The sequence below is a fragment of the Diceros bicornis genome, chromosome 26 (genome assembly GCF_020826845.1).
Source record: "Diceros bicornis minor isolate mBicDic1 chromosome 26, mDicBic1.mat.cur, whole genome shotgun sequence".
NCBI classification, from domain to species: domain Eukaryota; kingdom Metazoa; phylum Chordata; class Mammalia; order Perissodactyla; family Rhinocerotidae; genus Diceros; species Diceros bicornis.
This window is the reverse complement of record NC_080765.1, coordinates 26,361,000-26,383,532: the sequence shown is the minus strand read 5'-3', so window position 1 is coordinate 26,383,532 and position 22,533 is coordinate 26,361,000. Positions and strand designations below refer to the sequence as shown.

Here is a 22,533-nt window from a genome sequence, read left to right as displayed (position 1 = left end):
TTATATTACCAAATTATAGGAAAATTGACACTAAAGCAGAGGAACTGATTAAATATTTTCTTTCAAAATTCAGCCTCTGACATTATAACCAGAAGATATTTTAAATCAATAGTTTATAAGCATACTATCACATTTTTTATCACAATTCCATAATCTCGTGGTTTCTACAGAGTTTGTTTTATAGATATGATAATTAATGGAATGGATTTAAATTGTTTCCCATTCTTGCTTTCTCAGTTCATTTCTTTTTATCTTCCCACTGATAGTCTTTGGCAGAATTGAATAAATTCTACCTGTTGGGATCAAGGGAAGAAAATTAGCCCAGAAGTTTTTATCTTTAGATAAAGTCAATTATATAGCAGTTCCATTATGAACTCTAGATGAAAAATTAGGACACCCATTGGAATGAGTTTTTAGTAACAACCAAAAAGGCAGAGGGGTATTGTTGAGGAGACTTTTCTTGATACTTAGTATTCACGACAAGTCTGGTGAGCCAATGACCTGACAGATTAAGAGTTTCATTTTAATCTCAAAAATTCTGAATCCTTTTTTTTTTTTTTTGTGAGGAAGATCAGCTCTGAGCTAACATCCATGCCAATCCTCCTCTTTTTGCTGAGGAAGACTAGCCCTGAGCTAACATCCCACCGATCTTCCTCCACTTTATGTGGGACGCCGCCACAGCATGGCCTGACAAGTGGTGCGTCGGTGCACGCCTGGGATCCGAACCCGGGCCACCAGCAGCGGAGCACACGCACTTAACCGCTATGCCACAGGGCCGGCCTCAAAGATTCTGATTCTTATCCATGTGCTTAGTTCAGTTTGGAACATTTGGTGTAGCATGTTTGAGAAGAATGTTCATTAAAATGGAAAAAATAACCAGCTGGAATTTTTCAGAACACTAAGAAAATGTTCATCAGAATTAGAATATCTACCTTTCGGGGATATTTGTAAGGTGCTGTAGTTTTTTTTACATGCATCTGAATCTCTTTTTTCAGTTGTTCTTGATCACGTGACTTGTAGTCGGGGTTCAGAACAATAAAAGCCTTTACTATCTAAAATAAATATTTGAAACACCAGAAAGATGAGTTGTGTATTTTTATGATTTAGCGTGTCTTGTTTGCTTTCTCTAACTGGGAATCTAAGTGCCTGGTAGGTGGGCCAGAAGGTTTAATAGGGTTTGATCCCGGCTCTGTGCTCTTGAGCCAGCCAGTTGACTCACATACCTCCTGTTCTGTGTCTAATACAAGAGAGCTTCTGACCACTGCTTCGTTTATGATCTACACTTGAACCTTCTCATCTAACTACATCTTGAGCTCTACTTTCTGACCTATGTCTGAATATCTCTGTTCTTGACTTCTTGCCTCATCTTTTATCTCCTTCAAAAAAGTGTCCTTTTGGAAACTTGGCAGTACACTAAGCACAGTCTCTTGTGTAACAACCCAGGCTGATCCAGCCTAGCTCGTAGGTCCTACCCTCAGTGTGGCCCTTATAAACAGTATTTATACTGGGTTTGCCATATCCTTGTTGATGAGAACCATTCATTGAGGCTGTGTGCTCTATTCCAGAGACACGTCTGTTGATGCAAGGCTGTGAAGATTCCAACAGCCACTTTCCTATTGCTCTGACCCACTTACCTGGCCCTGAGGAACAAGAGCAGAGGTGGTGGCGGCTCTTGCTCTCTAACTGGCAGAAGACAGCCATCACGTTATTATCACTTTATGCTCACAAACCCTGTCCCCAAAGTTCACCCTTCCTTGAAATGTTTTGGAAAATCCTGCCTAGAGTTTCTGGTTCTTTAGTGGAGAAGACAGAAGGACATCCCTCATGTGTACCCCCCTTCAGGAGAATATTGGGATTATGAATGTTCTCTCCTGGGGCACTGCCAACACTGCCATTCACTGCCTTTTCTAGAGGCAGGACTCCAGGTGAGTCAACTAGTATGCACCACCAAATCCAGATTACGAACCCAGGGTTTGCCATGGAATGATGCTTCCTTGTGGGCACAGTTCCAGGACAGTTTCCTGCAACTTTTATGATGGAATATCCTGCGCTTAAGAGACTGAGATCTTATTGAATTCACGGATTCATGTATCCAGCATGAAGATAAGCTGCCAGCATAACCTATGCATCTTGGTCTGCGAGTAAATATTTGATTGAAAATGAACTGTTTGAAACAATAAATCACTCAGAACAACCAGTCAGTGAGAAATGAAGACTTACAGTGATAAATTTTTCACATATTGATCATTGTTTACCAGTGAGCAGTTTTATAACATTTTATGAGCAATTGCTAATTTTTGTCTTTACCAGCCCCCTTGAACATTTCTAATTTACATGTACCATAGGGCAGTTGTGCAACCTGGTGTGTGTGTGTGTGTGTGTGTGTGTATTTACATGCACGTACAGATTTTATCCTATCCATTTTTTGACACTTTATAAAATTTATTTGTATTTTCGCCTGCTCTGCTGTTTTATCAACACTTTTGTGAATTTTTAAAAATTTTATGCTTGCTGTAAGTGAATCATTCAGAGGCGAATTATTTTAAGAACTAACATTTGTAATTACTGGTTTGCATATTGAGGCATGATTTCTACACCTTGGATAAAGTCTACTTTATTGTTATGAAGGTCTTTATAAACCATTACAGACAGTGATAAATTAACAAGGAATAAGCGAACATGGTTAAGAGCATGAACTCTGAAGTCAGACAACCTGGGTTCGAGTCACACTTCATTGTATAATCGTGAGTAAATTAGGACGCCTCTCTGTGCCTCAGTTTCCTTCTCTGTAAAAAGAGGTTGTAGGGATGAAATAAGTTAACGTAGGCATAGAGCTTACACCAACACCTGGAACATACTAAGCCATCAAAAACATTAAGTATTATTGTAGTAGTAGTGTAAGCACAAGATTTTTTTAACCTAAAATCCCTAAGTGGGCTTCAAAGTTTCTCTGAAATTCTATGCAAAATTTTGCATTTTTATGAGAAGAGTCTATGGTTGTGCTATTCAATACGGTAGTCACAAGTCACATGTGGCTATTTAAATTTAAATGAACTAAAATGAAATAAAATAAGATTTCCTCAGTTGCACTAGCCACATCTCAAGCGCTTGATAGACACTGTGGCTGCTGTATTGGACAACGCAAATACAGAACATTTCCATCATTGCATAAGTCCAGTAGTGCCCGATGGCCTTCAAATTCCAAAGAACTGTGTGATCCAAAAAATTTAGGAACCTAGTGACCTAGACAAATATTCTCAGCCCTTTATTTCACATTCCAGTGTTAAAATAGTATTTAAAATCTAAATGTTCTTGTCAGAAGTAGCAACAACAACAAAAGTCATCCATTCCTTTATCCTTATTGGAAGTTTTGTCTTTTAAAGAAGGCTTGTAGCAAGCACACATTTTTAAAAATTGTGACAATATAGCTAACTAGGTATATTTAGTCATTGGCTGAAAATAAGTTTTTAAAGGAAAGTAGCTACGTGAAATTCCTAAAAAATATTAAAATGTGAAAACCAAGTGAGGGGGCACAAAAATGATCAATACAGAAATTGAATTAGGGAAATGCTCATTTTAAACCCATTAGTTTTGGACAGTATACCTGAGAAAAAAATTAAATATTCATGAAAAATCTCAAAGTAGTTATGATTAGCTAATAGTGTTAGGAAGTTTTAAAGCTAAAACATTGCAAAACAGGCAATAGTGTGAAAATGCATGCAATAAGTCACAAAACAATGGTAGGTAGATAAAAATGATCCCTGTTTTGGATATTGTCCTAAAGTCTTCATTTTATCTGTTTTTGATCAATTCTCCTGGAACTTGCTGCTCAATCATAGGCCTGGCAGGACCTAGCCTGAAGAAAGACCTAACCCAGCTGGGATAGGCCTGCTCCCAGAAAGAGAGGAGCTGCCTGTGGCGTGGAGCACTTGGCCACTTTGTGTGTGGATAACTCACAGGGGACACCCACCAACATCTGCCAGGAAATGTTGCAGCTCACTAAACTTGGGGAACTGAACTGGTCAAACTTTTCCCCTCACTTGGCTAATCCAAGCCCTACACCAAGACCCCAGAGCTGTTGGGGGACCATAACCCGTTATGTATTATACTCTGGGTATCAGGTGACTGCCAAGCCAACCCTGGTCGTAAAAGCTCAGCCAGCAAGTAAGCACCTGTCTAGGTGGATAAATCTAAGGATGCCTGATGCTAGGGAAGAGGTGCAGGAGGAGCTGAGACTCATGAAACTCTACTAGTGGAGTTCAGAGTGAAGGGACAAACTTCAATAATCACTGAATCTGTTCCCTGCTCTCGTCTACCTGGAATATTGAAGGCCCTGCCTGGCAAAGGGGGCCTAAAGAGTGGCATGGAAACTTTAAACCCAAACTACCATGTGCGCAGCCACAATAGGAGGAGATTTCAGGACTCCTGTCTTATTCATGGCTTATTTTATTTCCTTAATCCTCTACTTATCTACCCACCCAGCCTGCTTCTGGTTGCCTCAGTTCCTGTCTCTGCCCTGGCTCACACCCCTGTTTTCTGATGCCAGCCTATCCTCCTCAGCTACACCAGGACCATGTTGGTTTCCAGACTTTCTGGGTAAGAACTTGATCCTATCTAGCTAACCTCTGGCACCCTCTCCTGGTGTGAGCCTGGGTTGTTGGCATTCACACCATCTTTGCCCCAGCTCTCCATGGAAAGGATGCAAATTCATTCGTTCTTTAGTTTCCTTATTTTTCGCTGAGGAAGATTCTCCTAGAGCTAACATCTGTGCCAATCTTCCTCTATTTTGTATGTGGGTCGCCGCTACAGCATGGCTGCCGACAAGTGGCGTAGGTCTGCACCCAGGAACTGAACCCAGGCTGCCGAAGCAGAGCACGCTGAACTTAACTACTAGGCCACAGGGCTGGCCCCTCAAATTCTTTATAGTTATATTTTTTAGTCTTATTATATAGCACTTCTTTCTGACTAGCATATTTCTATCTGACTTGCATATTTATTAATAACTCTCTATCTGACTTGCATAGTTAGTGAATGAATCATTTGGGTAATTCTGTTTCAACGAACTATTGCTTAGAAGTGTGTGTTAGACTGCCAACAAGTTATAAAGTGGAGGTGAATCCATTCTTTTTACCTCTCCTCTGATGGGGTCTGGGCTGCTGACAACAGCTGACTCTGCTACCGCAGGATGCTCAGTCAGGGCACTTTCTACTTCAAATGGTCCAATTCGGTAGCTGGGAAATGAAACATATGGCAGGAATTTATAAACGGGAGCAGCAAGTTCACTCCAGGAGAATGATGATCAGTTAACATAGACATATGCACAGATGAAAAAGAAAATTACCCAGAGGATAATATGACATCATCCGATCCTGCCACAAACCAGAAATACCCATCTTCATCCATATAGCCCCTGTCCCCAGTGATATAGAAATTGCCTCGTAGAGTTGAAGCTGTTTTTGTAGGATTATCTTGTGAAACAAATAGCATTTTGTTAATATTACTGTGAATGTGACTCTTCTGTTGGAATTTTAAATGTTCAAGGAAAAAGAAAAGTTTGGTGCCTTTGAGAAGCCTTAGACTGAAGGGGAGCCAGTGTGTGAAATGAGGATGAAATTCCAGCACTGAGCCAGCCCAATATAAGAAAGGTAAACTACAGTTACAAAGACTAGGCATGCTTCCATCCTGAGGATTTTCTTAGATGGATCACAAAATAAATATTGCGGGAGCTCACAGCTCAGAGGAGTAGGCTAAATAAGTCTTTTGCTAATTGGTCAATATCTAATACTGGTAGGAAAAGAGAGAAGTCAATACTCAGAGTTAAAAGAAAGCACCAACACTTAATCATTCAATGAACAGCTTTTTTTTCTTTTTGCGTTTTGTTTTGTTTTACACAAATACAGAGAATTGGTCCTATCACTTTGGCAGGGAGAAAAATGAAGTATTGTTACATTATGTAAAATTCACTGGCAAGTAAAACCTGGACTATTGATTATATTGATGTAAAATTTGCTCTGATTTCTATGCTATGATTAGAGATGAAAATATGTTTGCAAACAGTAAGGAGCTTGGAAGGCCTCTAGTGAAAGAAATTTACTTCATCTCACTGCCCCATTCTCTCTCCCTCTCACTCCTCCCAAGAAGGGAGACTGCTAATCAGATTTCAGGAAAATGACTGGGTCCTGTTTTATAGTGGAGAGGATCAATGGATATTAAGAGGGCTGTCTTCTTTCTAGGGCTCTTTCTAGGGCTTCATGGGTCTGGAGCTGTGATCTAGCCTCGGGGGACCAGCGTGCCCTTCTCTAGTAAGCATTTGGGGGTTTCTTCAATTCCCTGTCTGAGGGATTACTAGGCAGGACAATGACTCTCTCAGAAAAGGCCAAGTACTCAGGTGTGTTTTGTGGCAAGTAGGGATAGTTACCAAGCACTTTTGAGAGAGAAATAGAAGATAAGAGGCTATTTGATAAGTCTCTTACTACATAATGTGTAAAAAGGCCACATGGTCGGGTAGGTAGAACTTGAATGCCAATATCTCCTTCTTGTCCAGGAGGTAGAACATTGCCATTTACATCTAAAATCTAGGATAAAACAGAACAATTTATTTAAGAGAATTTTTATGTAATGCCAAATCTTAAATCTTTACTTTGCATGTTTTATTTTGTTCTGTTGCCCTTCAGGAATGCAGACGTCAAAAAATTTTTAGTATACTTTAAATTCCTAAGACAAATGTATTTATTTAAATTCTTATTGTAAAATATAAAATGCAGGTTAGCAAAATGTGAAAGAAAATAAAAATTTTCTTTAATTCTACCATTTAGCAATAATCACATTTTGGTGACATCTTTTGAGACAATATAGACATAGGAAAAAATGGGGTCACTTTATAACATACTGTTTTACAACCTGCTTTTATCATTTAGCAATATATCTTGATTGTCTTTTCCTCTCAAATCAATATTTCATTAGTATTTTTCTAACTTTTACTGTGGAACAAACAAAACCTCACTTGGGAAGCCAAACAGAAGTCAGCAGGAAAAGGGGAATGTTCTCTGGTTGAGACAGTGGTGGGTAAGCCAAAGCCTTGCTCTCTCACCCTCTCCCAATCCTCATGGTTCCCTGAAGTGCCTGATAGTAGCTAGCATTTATTAGACACTTACTGCATTCCAAGTAATAAATGCTACAGCTCTAAGTACTTCACACCTTCTTTATTCCTTACAACAGTGCTATCTGCTTAGAACTATTATTAGGCTCACTTTCCATATGAGGAAACTGAGGTGCAGAGAGTTTAAGTAAGACAGTACATGATTGAGCAGGAATTCAAATCTCAGCAATCACACTCCAGATCCTACACTTTTCATCATTACACTTCTCTCTGGAATCTCTCCAGGAGTTCAATTCAATTTTTAAAAATCCAAATTACATTTCTCAGATTGATTGTTTATGTTACATACCATATTTTACTCTAAATAACTCTTAGCTTTTTCTAAATATGAACACTCTACTCTGCTTTTATATACATCCACCAAGAACCTTCAAACCTGAGATGTGACTTCTGTGGAAAATAAGGGTATAATACTTATCGGCCACTTTCCAGAGGTAAAAGGGCTTATGTCCTCAATGATAAACTTGAAAGGCAAAGGAATTCTAAATGTAAAACCTTAATTTTCAATTCTTGCTAATAAAAAATATAAATACCTGCCCAGTCATCTAAAGAAATATTTGGCTCCAGTATCAAGGAATTATTGATGGAAAGGAGCTATCTTAAGAGCTCCAAATACTTATCACAGACTATTCTTCAATAGATGGGAAAAAGATAAAATGTCCTATCTTTGGAGAGAATCATGTTCCTCATTGTTCAAGGGATCTTAAAATGTTTAAACATGAAAATTATGAGCTTTGGGCTTTGAAGTTGCAAAATCTGAAATCGAGCTGGTAGGAGCACATTCCCAGATGCCAGAATATCATTGCAGGTGCTGTTAGCCAGGTAACAAGAGGCCCAGTAACAAGAGCCCTTGGGGAAGAGTTAAAAATGAAGGTAGCTGCATTAGGAAAATGCAAATCGAAACTACAATGAGATACTGCCTCACACCCATGAGGATGGCTACTGCCAAAAAAATACAAAATAAGTATCGGCGAGGATGTGAAGAAATTGGAACCCTTGTGCACTGTTGGTGGGAATGTAAAATGGTCTAGCCACTGTGGAAAACAGTTTGGCAGTTCTTCAGAAAATTAAAAATAGAATTACCATATGATCCAGCAATTCCACTTTTGGGTATATACCCCAAAGAATTAAAAGTATGGTCTCCAAGAGATATTTGTACACCCAAGTTCATCACAGCATTATTCACAATAGCTAAACTGTGGAAGAAACCCAACCATCCATCAACAGATGAGTGAATAAGCAAAATGTGTTATATCCATACAATGGAATATTACTCAGCCTTAAAAAGGAGAGAAATTCTGACACATGCAACAACATGGATGAACCATGAGGACATTATGCTAAGTGTAATAAGCCAGTCACAAAAAGACAAATACTGTATGATTCCACTTATATTAGGTATTTAGAACAGTCAAAATCACAGAGACAGAAAGTAGAATGGTGGTTGCCAGGGCTGGGAGGATTGGGGAATTGGGAGTTATTGTTTAAGGGATACAGAGTTTCAATTTTTCAAAATGATAAGAGTTATGGATATAGATACTGGAGATGGTTGCACAACATTATGAATGTATTTAATACCACTTATTTGTGCGCTTAAAAATGGTCAAGATGGGGGGCCGGCCCCATGGCCTAGTGGTTAAGTTCAGCGTGCTCCACTGCAGTGGCCCGGGTTTGGTTCCCAGACGCGGAACCTACAACACTCATTGGCAGCCATGCTGTGGTGGTGACCCACAAAATACAAAATAGAGGAAGATTGACACAGATCTTAGCTCAGGGCGAATCTTCCTCAAGCAAAGAAGAGGAAGATTGGCAACAGATGTTAGCTCAGGGCAAATCTTCCTCGGCAAAAAGAAAGTGGTCAAGATGGTAAATTTTATGTTATGTGTATTTTACCACAATAAAAAAATTGGGAAAAGAAATGAAGGTAGTGATGCTTATTAGGGATGTATGGCAGAGCACTGTTTTCCTTTTGGCCACACCCCTTTGCATTGAATTATAATTGCTCTAGAAAACCACTGGGCTCGAATTAGCAGGGAACTGGTGGTACATCGCGGTTGGCACCACTGTGAGTACAGCTGCACCTGTGAGACCGTCACAGCAATGCATGTTGGGAGCTGTCACTAAGAGGGAAGAAAGGAACACAGTTGTGTGAAAGGCCAACTTGATTGCTTGTAATCCAGACATGATAATACTTAATTATCAATATATCTGTCTCCAACCTAAGGCAGCCTATAAACAAGTGAACTATTGTTAAGTCTATTAACAGACTGTAACCAGGGCTTCCCTACCATGTCTTCTTAGAAAAGCTTTTCAAAGGCAGGGAGTGCGAGGGAGAGGTGAATAATAATAATGGCACCTATCTTTCAGAATTTTATTGTATACCAAGCACTTTGCTATGCTCTTTAGAGATGTTATCTCATTTAATCCTCACAAGAAACCTATAAAATCAGTTCTGTTGTTAGGATTACCAACCTTCTCAGTTTGTCCAGGACTGAGGCAGGAGAGTGCCTCTGGGATGTGTGACTTTCAGTACTAAAACCAGGTAAGTCCCAGGCAAACTGGGGCAAGTTGTTCACCCTAGTCCCCATTTTACAAATCAGGAAACTGAGGCTTCAACAACTTACCCAAAGACACTCAGCTAGTGAAGAGCAGAGCCAGGCCTGAACCACTCGGCAATCCTCTCTTTAGACAGGTTCTCATAGCAAAAGTTAAAGTTAGGAAAAGAGCCCGGATCTGGTTTAAACAATAAACAGTGACATCAGCAGTCATTCTCATCTAAACGTTCTCAAACTTATCTAATCGTAAGAATTACCTAGAGTGCTTGTCTAAAACATAGATTTCAGGGTCCCACCCCAAATCTGTGGAATCAGACTCTCTAGAGAAGGGGCTGCGAGTCAGTATTTTTAACAAGAGGCCATGTGATTTTTATGATCAGATAAGCTTGGGAAACATTGATCTAATCTACAACTAACTCTCATTTAAGTTTGGTTCTGAGCTCTCCGTTCCGTAAACTCATCCATTTTGTGTTTTTGTTGCTATGGTTTTCTCTCACTGTTAGTGCAAGTTCCTTTGTTTATACCTAGCTCTGGCTGGGTTGATCTGAGAACAATTCTAACCCCGTACAAAGCTTGCGGATGGGATGATAGGATGCCCCCTAGGGATCAGGTTGTGGTAATGGCAGTGGTTATGGAGAGCCAGGAAATGGCCAGGTGAGGCTGAGGAAAGAGAGGGAGAATGCTGCAGCCACTGTACGCTTAGCCTCTTTTGGCCTACTTGACCACTTCAGGAGGTCTTGACCTCCCTCAACAGAAGCGGCAGGGTGGTGGTGTGGTTAAGAGTGGGGATACTGGAACCAGATTGCTTGGGATTGAATCCTAATGCTAGAAGCTACTAGCTGTGTGACCTCTGGTGAAGTCCTTACCTCTCTGTGCCTCATCTGTGAAATGGTTCTTATATTAGTATGTATCTCATAGGTTCCATCTGGGAATTAAATGGATTAATATTTGTAAAATGCTTAGAACTGCTTGGCACAAGCAACTGCTTTGCAAAAAAAAGGAGACCAATAAACTAATGTTTCTAACATATTTCCGTCTTTACATGGAAGTTAAGATACCATGGAAGTAACATGAAATCATCACCAAAACTAAGAGTATGGGAGGGTAGTAGTGGGGGAGGTGGTAAACAGATTGGGTTGTTAAATATTCTCCTGGAAGGGAATGCGCAAACCTTAACATCAAAAGCAGGAAAAGGCTTTCCCATTGAGCTAGGCTTAATTTTCATTCCCTTAAAATTTCCACAGATTAGCACCTAGTTAAGAAGAAGAAAGAGTGGAGTAACATTACAAGTAACTTAAAATTCATTCATTCATCACTCTGCATTCATTCAACAAATATTTACTGAGAACTTACTATGAACCAGGCTCAAAGTAAAACAAATTCTCTGCTCTCATGGAATGTAGAGATAGACACTAAGCAAATATATATAATAAGCTTATAATACCTAGTAAATTTATAATTACTAAAATACCATATTTATGAAAACATTTTTATTCATATTGGTATGATATGCAATTTCTACTTAATACGTATGTCAATTTTTGGTTTTATTTTATTTTTCAGATTTTAATTTTTGACCAGGTACTACATTCTCATGGTTTATAAATTGAAGCATTACAAAAAGACACACCATGAAAAATTTCTTTCATTTTTCCCTTATCTGCTCCATCTTACTCCTCTCTTTCCCTACATAATAACCACTTTTGTTATTATTTCATTCATTACCTCTAGAATTTCTTCTTATTTCTATGAGCTCCTTAAATAACTCTTTTAAGAGTATGCTTACCAAAGAGTTGTCCAGCAAATTCATAATATTTCAAGTAACAAAGAATTCAACATTTTCCATTTTTGAGGTAGCCCTGACTAAGAAAGTTCCCTATTACAGAAGGGTAAATCTCTCTTTCTGTAGATCTAGCATGTTTTCATTTAAAATATATTTTAATGACCTCATCCCAATCAGTTATATAGGGGTTTTCCTCAAAGAATGGGTATTTAAACAACTTTAAACAACTGTTAAGAGCTTTTTTGTAATCAGCGTCCCTCCATCTTTTTTTTAAACTGTTCTTCTAACCACTCCACCTCCTCTCCATCCCTCAAACAATCATAAGGTCATAATAAACACTTTGGTTTTATTCATCCAACTAAATCAAGGCCAGCCCTGTCTGTTCAGTGAGGTCCATGTACCGTTTCAGTCTGTCCATATGCTTCGTAGATATCCAGACCTGTCCTGTTTCTCCATTGTTCAGTCACTTAGAGTTGATTGGTTCCCCACCACTCACACAGTGCTTTAAGCTTTTGAACTTATAGCTTCTCAGAAACAGATAACAAGTTAAATTTAGGAGGAAAAATGGAGAGAAATGGAAGTTAGGATGATTGCTAACGAAATTTCAATATAAAATGTGTTGTAGTTCCTTCCTTACTCCCCTCTCCAACACAAAATAAATGAATCATTCTTTTTTTTTTTTTTTAGATTTTATTTTATTTATTCCCCCCCCCCCAAAGCCCCAGTAGATAGTTGTAGGTCATAGCTGCACATCCTTCTAGTTGCTGTATGTGGGACGCGGCCTCAGCACAGCCAGAGAAGCGGTGTGTCGGTGCGCACCCGGGATCCGAACCCAGGCCGCCAGCAGCGGAGCGCGCGCACCTAACCGCTAAGCCACGGAGCCGGCCCAAATGAATCATTCTAACATCATAAAATGACTCCCCAAACACCAGTTTTTCTTTTTCTTTTCTGACTTTAGTTTTTTTGGAGGGGTGGGAAGCATGATTTGTTGCAAAATACAGCCATGCCATCCTTAGGGAAGTTATCACATAATAACATTTTAAATCAGCAATTAAAAGTTTACCAATTGTCTGGATAAACTATGGAATATTCATGCAATGGAATACTATACAGCTATAAAAAAGAATGAGGAAGATCCTGGACCCTGCTGTCCAACAGAACTTTCCGCAACAACAGAAGTGTTCTATAATCTGCACTATCCACTACAATATCTTATAGTCCTGTGTGGCTATTGAGCACTTGAAACATGGCTACTGCCACTGAGGAACTGAATTTTAACTTTAATTAAAACTTAAATTTAAATAACTGCATGTGGCTAGTTGTTACCATATGGGACAGCACAGTTCCAGCGTGTATATTTAGGCAAAAAAAGGAAGATGAAGAACACACAATTCTTCACCTGTGGATGAAGGAAACACAGCATATTGTGTTTCCATTTATGTTTATAAGAGAGCAGGGGAGAATATAAGCATATTGGCTTTTGTGTGTGTAGATTTCAGGGAGAGGGAGAATGGAGACTGAGGAAAGGTTTGGAGGAAGACTTTTCACTATATATTCTTATATAGCTATTAAAATTTATATCATATGAACTACTTCCTATTCAAAAATTTAAAAAAATCAATTTAAAAATATTTACCAATCCACCCTTTCAAATGGGACCAGTAATAGAACAAAAGACATTCATCCTTTTTCCTATTTGCTGGGATAGTTTCCAAATAGGGGCAATTTCTCTACTTTCTCAGCTCAGGTAATAGTCATCATCCAAAAGATTAAACACTTTCTTACCCAAAACCACTGGGCTCAGAGGTATACACAGGGCTGAACCCTCCCTTTCCTCTCTTTGCTTGGGGGAGCCTGCCCTGGATGTAGTGGTTATCATTTACAGAATGTAAGCAAGAAGGAGAAAGAGGAGGAGAGATTGTTTAATCCCATACCTACTAGTTTGGAGCTATGTTTTAGGCAGAAAGACCTTTTACTTTATAGCTTCCTCTTCCTCTCCCCTCCCCCACTAGGTGCCTATTTACCAAGCTTTCTTACCTGCTCATATCACTCTGTACAAGCATTGGGTATGCAGTTGGCGATGAACAGAAGACTGTGATGGGAAACTTAGAAAGCGTCTGCAATTTAGAGGTAAACTCTCAGTCTTATGACAACTTTAACAAGTACCTAAACGTCTATGGTAGGCACAGCACGACTTAAACCTTGTTTATTCTAACATAAATGCACTCACACCTTTCCTCTGTGTATCTTTTCAGGATAATTGACTTTCTGGATGTGACATATCTTAAATCATGTTGTCTATGCTTACTTCTGCAAGTTACTTTATTCACCAGTTCTGTCAGTGACACTGCTAGTGCATTTCTAAATGTTGATCTCTTGTGCTCTGTCCTTACTTCTAAGATGAAAGTTGGCTCAAAACCCAGCAGATAATGTGCAAATACACATGCTCCCTGGATCCATGGAGAAAAAAACACTACTCCATGCAGACTTTGCGCAACCTGTGTCTGAGATATTCCACATCACATCTGAATGTGTCAAATCCAGCCAGAACCTGGGAAAACAAAGAATAGCCCTGAAATATACAGGAAAACAAATTTAAAAGACCCATAAATGGATCATCACCTTGGCAGTTTTGACACTTCAAGATGCTGTTCTGTGAAAGTACCTTCCGTTTACAGATAATCCTAAGCCAAAACTGCTGTGGGTGTGTCCGGTCATTTTAGGAGGTTCACTTGTTCCACTGGTGAAGTAAATGGCCATCATCTCATCATGTGTTGTCTTCACACAGGTGTAGTTATCACTGGCATGTCTACAAAGGAAAACTATAATGATTCTGCACGTTAAACACAGCATCATAGACCGTTACCACAGAAAAGTATTCGAGAAACCATCTACTCGGACCTCTTCATCTCATGGATCAGGCCCCAGTGACTTAGGTTGAATTCCAAGGAAAAAGCCATCTCTCTCTCCATCTTTTTAGGTGCTTTCTGGAATCAAACTAAACTGTGCCATCAACAGCCCATTTATAACAGCTGTTTCATAGCTTTTTACCGTATGATAAAGAAGAGTTGGAAGCATTTTAAAAACTCAAGAATTTTATCATACTGCCAGCAGAATGAGGATTCTCTGATCTTGTAATCATGGATATGTGAAGAACTGCCCTTCCCCTTCACTGTGGATGCTTTAAAATGTGATTTTTTTTTTAAATGGGTCTGTTAACCGAAGTCCTGGGTAATGGTATAAAGCAGGATTCGGCAAACTACAGTCCACGGGCCAAATCTGGCCTGCCTCCTGTTTTCATAAATAAAGTTTTATTGGAACACAGCCATGCCCACTCATTTGCATACTGTCTATGGCTGTTTTCATGCTACAACAGCAGTGGTGAGTAGTAGTGACAGAGACTACAAAGCCTAAAATACTTGTTATCCACCACTTTTATAGAAAATGTTTCCTGACTCCTGAAAGGATGGGTTTTCTATTTCCCACAAGAGAGTCTACGTGGTTCTGAATACAGTGAACAGTAAGACTGAAGAGGATCTCAGCATCCATCAGGGAAGGAAGGGCCGCAGTGAAAGAGAAAGAGAACATTTAGATCCAAAGGATAACTGGGCTGCTGTATCAGTCATACGTTAGGGCAGCTGAGAGGGGGTCAACTCTGCACATCCAGTGTCTAAGAGGCACACAGAGTTTATCTGGAAGTACTGGGCTGAGAATGGATGAATCAGAAACACCCAGGCCATGAGAAATATAGAAAAGCTGTTTTCAAAGACTAACAAAGCTAGACCAAGTGTTTAGTCTATGATTCCTCAATTATCTTCCTTAAAAATAGTCAGTACCTATAGCTCTGTACCTATGACTTCTATCATAGGTATGGTTGCTTTGGAAACCTAAGACAGGGTTATTATACTAACATCTCACTACTGGAAGCAGTAACATAGCAGGTAGGAGTGCGAGCTCAGAAGCCAGACTGCCTGGGTTTGGAACCCAACACTGCCAGATCCTAGCATTTGACCTTATTCATCTGTATAATTATAATACCTAAGATTTAAATGAGTTAATATACCTGAAGTGCTTGGAACAGTTTTTGGCACACAACCAGTGCCATGTAAATGTTAGCTCTTCTTGCAATTATAACATTGTTTGTATTAGAACAGTACCTGGCCTTTGATAAGAACTTGATAAATGTCAGCTATTTCAGAGAAGGTGGGAATAAGTTCAGAGTTCCAAGCATGCTCCTAAATCCTTGAGTAAAGCATGCTCATTCTAGAGAGCGAATTTGCTGTCAACCTTAAGCTAAGATATAACCAATGCCTGGCAAGAGTTCCAAGTGACCCTGGAAGCACCCCATAGCAGAGCGTGAACATCAGTACAAATCAGTTCTGTACTTGCATCCATTAACATTAAGTGTTCCTCTTAGATTAACCTGATAGAAGTGTTGCTGCCAGCAAGGGAATTATATAGCCTACACAGAAGGATTGATAGCAGTCAATTTCCCTGGGAAATGATAACAGCTCTGTGGTTGATGCTGTGAGGCACCCCCTAGATCCCGCTGCAGGAATGAAGGACTTATCCCCACAAGTGCTGAGAGCTCTCTCTTTTTTTTTTTTTAATTTATTTTTTTGTGAGGAAGATCAGCCCTGAGCTAACATCCGTGCTAATCCTCCTCATTTTTTTTTACTGAGGGAGACCGGCTCTGAGCTAACATCTGTTGCCAATCCTCCTCCTTTTTTTTTTTCCCAAAGCCCCAGTAGATAGTTGTATGTCATAGTTGCACATACTTCTAGTTGCTGTATGTAGGACACGGCCTCAGCATGGCTGGAGAAGCGGTGCGTCGGTGCGCGCCCGGGATGCGAACCCAGGCCGCCAGTAGCGGAGCACACGCAGTTAACTGCTAAGCCACGGGACCGGCCCCTGAGAGTCCTCTTTAAAGATTGCCTTGGCTGGAGAGAGCTGCCTTGTTCAAGATCACACCTGCTTCTAGGGACAGCCCACAACAATTACTGGTCAGTATGGGCATATAAACGCCAGGACCTCTTACTTTAGCTGGGAACAACTTTGAGGGGCTATCCAAACTCCACAGGTCCCAGTGGGTTGGCTGAGGGTTTTGGGGGGAGTACATGGCAGATAAATTTCTTCTTCTTCCCAATTCCACATCTTTCCCCCTCCTTCACAGGTGTTGATCCCAAGAGAACTCCTTAACACACTTCTTGCACAGCTAATCTCTCTCAGCAACTGCTTCCTGGAAATCCCAACCTAAGAAAACACTGCAAGCTCCTTCCTGCCTCAGAACTTTGCACTATTAGTGCAACAATAATCATCAATTGTTCCCTTTGCCTATTGTTTTAATTTTCATTTTTCTGATCACTTGTGGGTTGAATGACTTTTCAACTTGCATTTGTTTTGGGGAAGCTGTTCTACAACAACTATGGCTACTCACTTCATCATCTCCTTGAGGTTCCCCCACTCTTCTCTGGGGTTCTGAGACACAATTAGCTTGGAGTGCAGATTTTCACATTTAGATGCAACAGCATCTACTGCCGGGGCTAAAACATCATTGGTAATAATGCACTTTGCTTTTGAAGATTGTAGTCTCTAGAGGATGTCTTTCTGGGTTAGCTGAGTTGTCCCTGGAATTAAAACTGTCCCTAAAGGAGCAGAAAAGAAACAATGTTTAGAAGGAAGGATCTCCTTCATCATGTTAGTTAGCGTAGTGTAGATAGCTCATGTACATTCTGTATTTCTCAGAATGAGTTAGTCAATGTACCAGGCAAGGGATCAACTTGTCTTTCTCCAATTATTCTGCATTTGCCTTTCTTTGGATCTCAAATTTATGACCCTTTTGACCTAACATGAAAGGGTGTTAAATGCTGGATGATTACCTTCTATCTGAAGACCATTCATGGTGTTCAGCTTGAAGAGGGTTTTGATTGAAAAGTAATATTACTAATGTTTATTGAGTACTTGAGTGCCAGGCCCTATTCTAAATGTTCTGCCTGTTTTAACTCATTTAACCCCCACCCAAAAGCCCCAAACACAAAAGCTATGAGTAACTTGCCCAAGATGACCAGTAGGAAGTGGCAGTGCAGGGACTGAACCCTGCAACCTGACACCAGAGCTGCACACTTAACCACTTCCATCCAGTGTCTCTTATAATGGCCATGACTGTCTTACAGTTTCTCTCCAAAGGGAAGGATTGAGGCATTCATCTTTTCTGCGCTGCTACTCCGTTCTGCTGTAAATTCTACTGTACGGTGCAGTGGAATGGTTAAGAGTGTGTCCTGGAGCCAGATACTCTTACAGCTTGGCCTTGGACAAGTCACTTCACCTCCGTGAGTCTCAGGTTCTGTCTGGTCATTCCTGGACTCTTGGCACTGACTCATCTTTATTTTGGAAAGATCAAGCCCCTTCAGAGGAGTTCTTCAGGAAACAGAAAACCAGGGCGAAAATACAATTCTTTGGCATATCTTCCTTTTCTAAACAGGGCAATGTAGCAATTTGTATGAGGCTTTAACTCCATGGATATTCCTTATTGTTCCACCGAGGGATAAGTAATTAACCTACCATGGCGTAACACTTTTCCATAATTTAAAGGCACTCCCTAGCAATAAGCCCACTGCCAGCATTTCATGCCCAGAAGAAGCACTTTATTTAAAGACATTACCCTTAGAAAATTAATTTCTGCCAATAGATAATTCATGTCATATCTTTAAAATAATCTATTAACAGTGATCACTCTTACCTATTAAAACTATTTCCTGTCCAGATTAATCATTCTGGGAAGCATTACATAGTTTCTTGCCAGGGAGAAAACTGTTACTTTAAATAAAAAAATAAAATCTTCCAGTATTGCTCTGGACTGATGTCCTAGTTGAATATAAAAAACACAATGGATTTGTTTATTCACTCATTCATTTAAAAATATATATGGAGAGCCTACCATGTGGCAGACACTCTTCTAAGTGCTAAGGATACTGTAGAGAATGCGATGGACAGAGGTCCCTGCCTTCATGGATCTTACGTTCTAGACAGACATTAAGCACATATACAATATCAGGTGATGATAAGTGCTATTTAAAAGGATAGAAAATGACCACTTTTGGCGGGGGTGGGGGGGCACTGTTTCAGATAGGGTGGCCAGGGTTGACCTCTCTGAGGAAGATTCCTATTTAAATTTGTTTCATATTAAAAAAAAAGTTAAAAACTTCCAGAAATAAAATGTCCATTTCTGCTTCACAGTTGTTGTTTTGCATAAGGGCATAGGGATTGATCCATGCTACTGATACTGGGTAGGGAAACGTGTAAAGAAAGCCCCGTGCAATATCAGAAAGAGCTCTGGGCTGGACATCTGGGCTCCAAGGTCCTTGTTTTCCCTGTTCCTCTAATCAAGGTGTGACCTTGGCCAAGTTGCTGGATTTAGACCTTGCTTTCCTCACCTGTAAATTTATGGAAGGACTAGTTCCCTGTCACTCAAAGGGTGGCTCATGGGCCAGCAGCATCGACGTCACCTGGAGCTTGTTAGAAATGCAGGCTCTCGGGTCCCACCCAGGCTTATTGGATCAGAATCTGCATTTACCGAGATCCCCAAGTGATTCATACGAGAAGAATGAACTAGATGATTTTTAAGAACTGTTTCTATTCTGAAATTTTATGAAAATTCTAGGAAATGCTGGCGAGTGCATTGGGCTCTAGTACTGACTTGCTAAGTGACTTTGGGCAGGTGAGTCAATGTTCCTTTTTCCCTTATCTATGAAAGCTTTGGCTTCCCTGTTTATAAAACAAGCTTTCCCTTCATAATCATAAGGCTGTTGCAAAGACAAAATGAACAAATGTTTATTATAATACTAAAGGGATTACATCCACCTAGAAACTTCCTAAAGACATGTGGACTGAGATTGGATGTTATACTAGTGTTTTGTGGTAGATATTACTTAAAGTAAGGGACCAACTCATTGGAAATTAATATTTTTTAATAATTATATACTGAGATTTCTGTTGTAATAGAATTTGGCCAATAATACACAGAAAAGAGTTTGAAAATGAAAATGTGGTATGAGAGTTTGTTGTTGGCACTGGGGGCTAGAGGGCAGACCTCTCCGAGAGCTTGGAAATAAGGGTAATAGATTGCCTTCCAAGAGCTAAACTATAAAGTCAACATAAAATAGATCAGAACAGAGATATGCAAAGTCAGTATAACCAGACACAAGGACTCACAGAGAAGCAAGGTTAAACTGTACCCTGATATACCTGTTCCCTGTGGCCTCAGAGCAAAAGAAATAAAGATAGAAGCTGCCTGCTGAAGACCCTGTTCGCCTGCAGAGGCCAGTTGTTCTTTCTGTACTTTTTTTTTTCCTCTGAGATTCTCCAGTAGATGTTCAATAATTCTCCTTCCTTATTGAACTAATGTGAATGGATTTCTGGTCCTGGCAATCAATAAGTCTCTTACTAAGACAGTGAGCTTAAGTAGCATTCAGGAAAGCAATCATTTTGTTAAAAAAAAAAAAACTGTGTAAAAGTTGACTGTGCAACTCTAGTATATAATTTATATGTACACATGAGATTGGAGCATATAACTCTCCTCAAATGAAAGTAATGATTATAATAAATTAAGAATGTTACTTAATATAATGATTTATTATGACAACAGGGATACCAATTAATTCAACAAATATTTCACTGAGCATTTACTACATGCCAGTCATTGGAGGTGCAGAGATGACCTGTCATTGCCTTTTGGGAGCTTACATAGTCATATGGGAATGACAGATATATGAGCAAACAGTACACCCAGACAATATAGTACAGGTTAAAACAGAAATACATACATGTTTCTTTGGGGAGCCCAAATAGAAAGCACCTGGATTGGGACATCAGGGTGGGGTTGCCTGAGAAGTGACATTAGAGCTGAGACTTGAAAGTCTAATAGGAGTTGTCCAGGTGGTTGGTGTGAAGGAAAGACTTTCCAAGCATAGGAAACTGTGTGCACAAAAGGCAGGAGATGAGAGAGATCACAAATCTTATAAGAAACCATTGGACATGGCTGGAGCACAGCGTAAGAGGGTGGGGAAATGAGAACAATGAAGGGAAGATAGCTAGAGCCTTCCATGACACACCTAAGTAAGCTCAGACTTTATCTGGTAGGCAACGGGGAGTTATTAAATAATGTGAAGTAGCAAAATGACAGGATAAAATGTGTGTTCTAGAAAGAACATTGGCTATGGAGGAAGAATTGGATTGGAGTGGGGTGTGGGCATACGCAAGACCTAAATTAAACATACTTTTGGGGAAATGTAAAGATGCAGACGGGAAAGATGTAGGTGGTAAAGTAAGGCATGGCAATGGAATTGGAGAAGAGGGACTCTGGAGGCATGTAGGAGGTCAAATGTACAAGATGATTAGGATGGAGGAGTCCAGAAGTCTTGCTTAGAGCACCAGACAAATGGTAATTAACCATGAGAGGAATGAAGGCATGAAACAAGAACTGGGATGGGTTCTTTGAGTTTGTGGCTGCATTGAGTTTCAGATGACCATGGGTCCTATAGGAGGAGAAGAGCAGTAGATATGAGGATATGCAACTGTTGATCGGCATTCACTTAATGCCATTTCATTTTGAGAAACACAACGCCTAGTTTAGGTCCAAAGATACGGCACGTTTCCAACACATTTATAAGGTTCCTGAGAATAATACTATATTGTGTACAGTTCCTCAAATAATTTACCCAAATAAATGTTTCCTGATTACTTAGGTGTTTTGGAAAATCTCCCATCCATCCTAGTTTAAATAGAATCAGATTGCAAACTAACCTGTTCGCAGACAGGCTATATTTGAGAGCCACCATTCTGGGATGCTGGGCAGAATTACAATTACTTGATCTCCCCTTTGCAGAGCAGAGGCTTCTGTAAGTATGTTGGCGAATTTCCTGGACAAAGATCCCAGTTCCTCAAAACTCCATCTCAATTCTTTTCCATTTCCACTTATCCACCAGAAGGCTTTTCCAGCCTGAGGAAAGACGAACCAGTCATGGATTTAAAGGTGGTTATGCAGCTAAATTCTATTTCAAGTGACTTAATGAAATATTTCCTCTGAAGAAAATTCACAGGTCATTAGTTAGGACATACATAGAATATTTGGAAATAACTCTAGGTCCTTATTTCTAGATGTTGAGAGCTATGTCATTTCTTCTGACACATGTCATTTCTCATTGACCCTGATCATTTTTCTTTCCAAAAAGGTTAGAATTCTTGCATCCCTTGATATTTCTCCCAATGCTGTATCTAAACCTCATTTCCTACCATTTCTGACTCTTGGAATCACTTTTCACTCTACCCCTTTTTGTTTTTAAAAAAATTAAGCTGTAATCGTACATTTTGGTAACCCAGGCTTTCTTAACTAGGGAACTGTTAACATGTTGAGTCACATAATTCTTTGTTGTGGGGGACTGTCCTGTGCATTATAGGATATTTAGCAGCATCTCTGGCCTCTACCCATTAGCACCCACTCTCCCCCAAGTCATGGCTCAAAGTTGTCTCCAGACATTGCAAATGTCCCCTGGGGGCAAAGTCACTCCCACTTGAGAAACTGTAGTCTGAGCGGCCCTTGCTCCATACGTTTTCCGTATTGGTCCATTGGTCCAGGACGTCTTTAGCAAAGTTGAAATACTCAGGAATCTCCAGTTTGAAGTCCTGTTTTATGGATTCATAGTCGGAGAAATTCTGAGGAGTCACTAGTCTGTAATCTTTATGCAATGGTCTCACAGAACCAGGAATTGCTAGGCGCTGAAAATGCTTGGCACGAAGTAATATCTCCATGGTGATGAGAACCAGAATCAGTCTTGTTGGATGTTTTAGCACTCAGTATTTCCACAGAGACCAATCCATCTAAAAGACAAGCACAAGGACAAGAATTTGTTTCTGTCCTAAAGGTAGCCATACCCCAAAGCAGCTAAGTTTTATTATTAATCAGCATAATAGTACTGTAAGAGAACATAAGTGAGGCCATCTTGTACTACTAAATGGTCCCAGCCCCTCCTCTATGTGAC

The 22,533-nt window shown here is 39.9% G+C and overlaps 1 pseudogene; it reads right to left on the bottom strand.

Annotated features, from left to right (window-relative positions):
- Positions 1–194: 194 nt before the first annotated feature.
- On the bottom strand, positions 195–22,315 carry LOC131422514 (acyl-coenzyme A synthetase ACSM3, mitochondrial-like; annotated as a pseudogene).
- Positions 22,316–22,533: the final 218 nt, after the last annotated feature.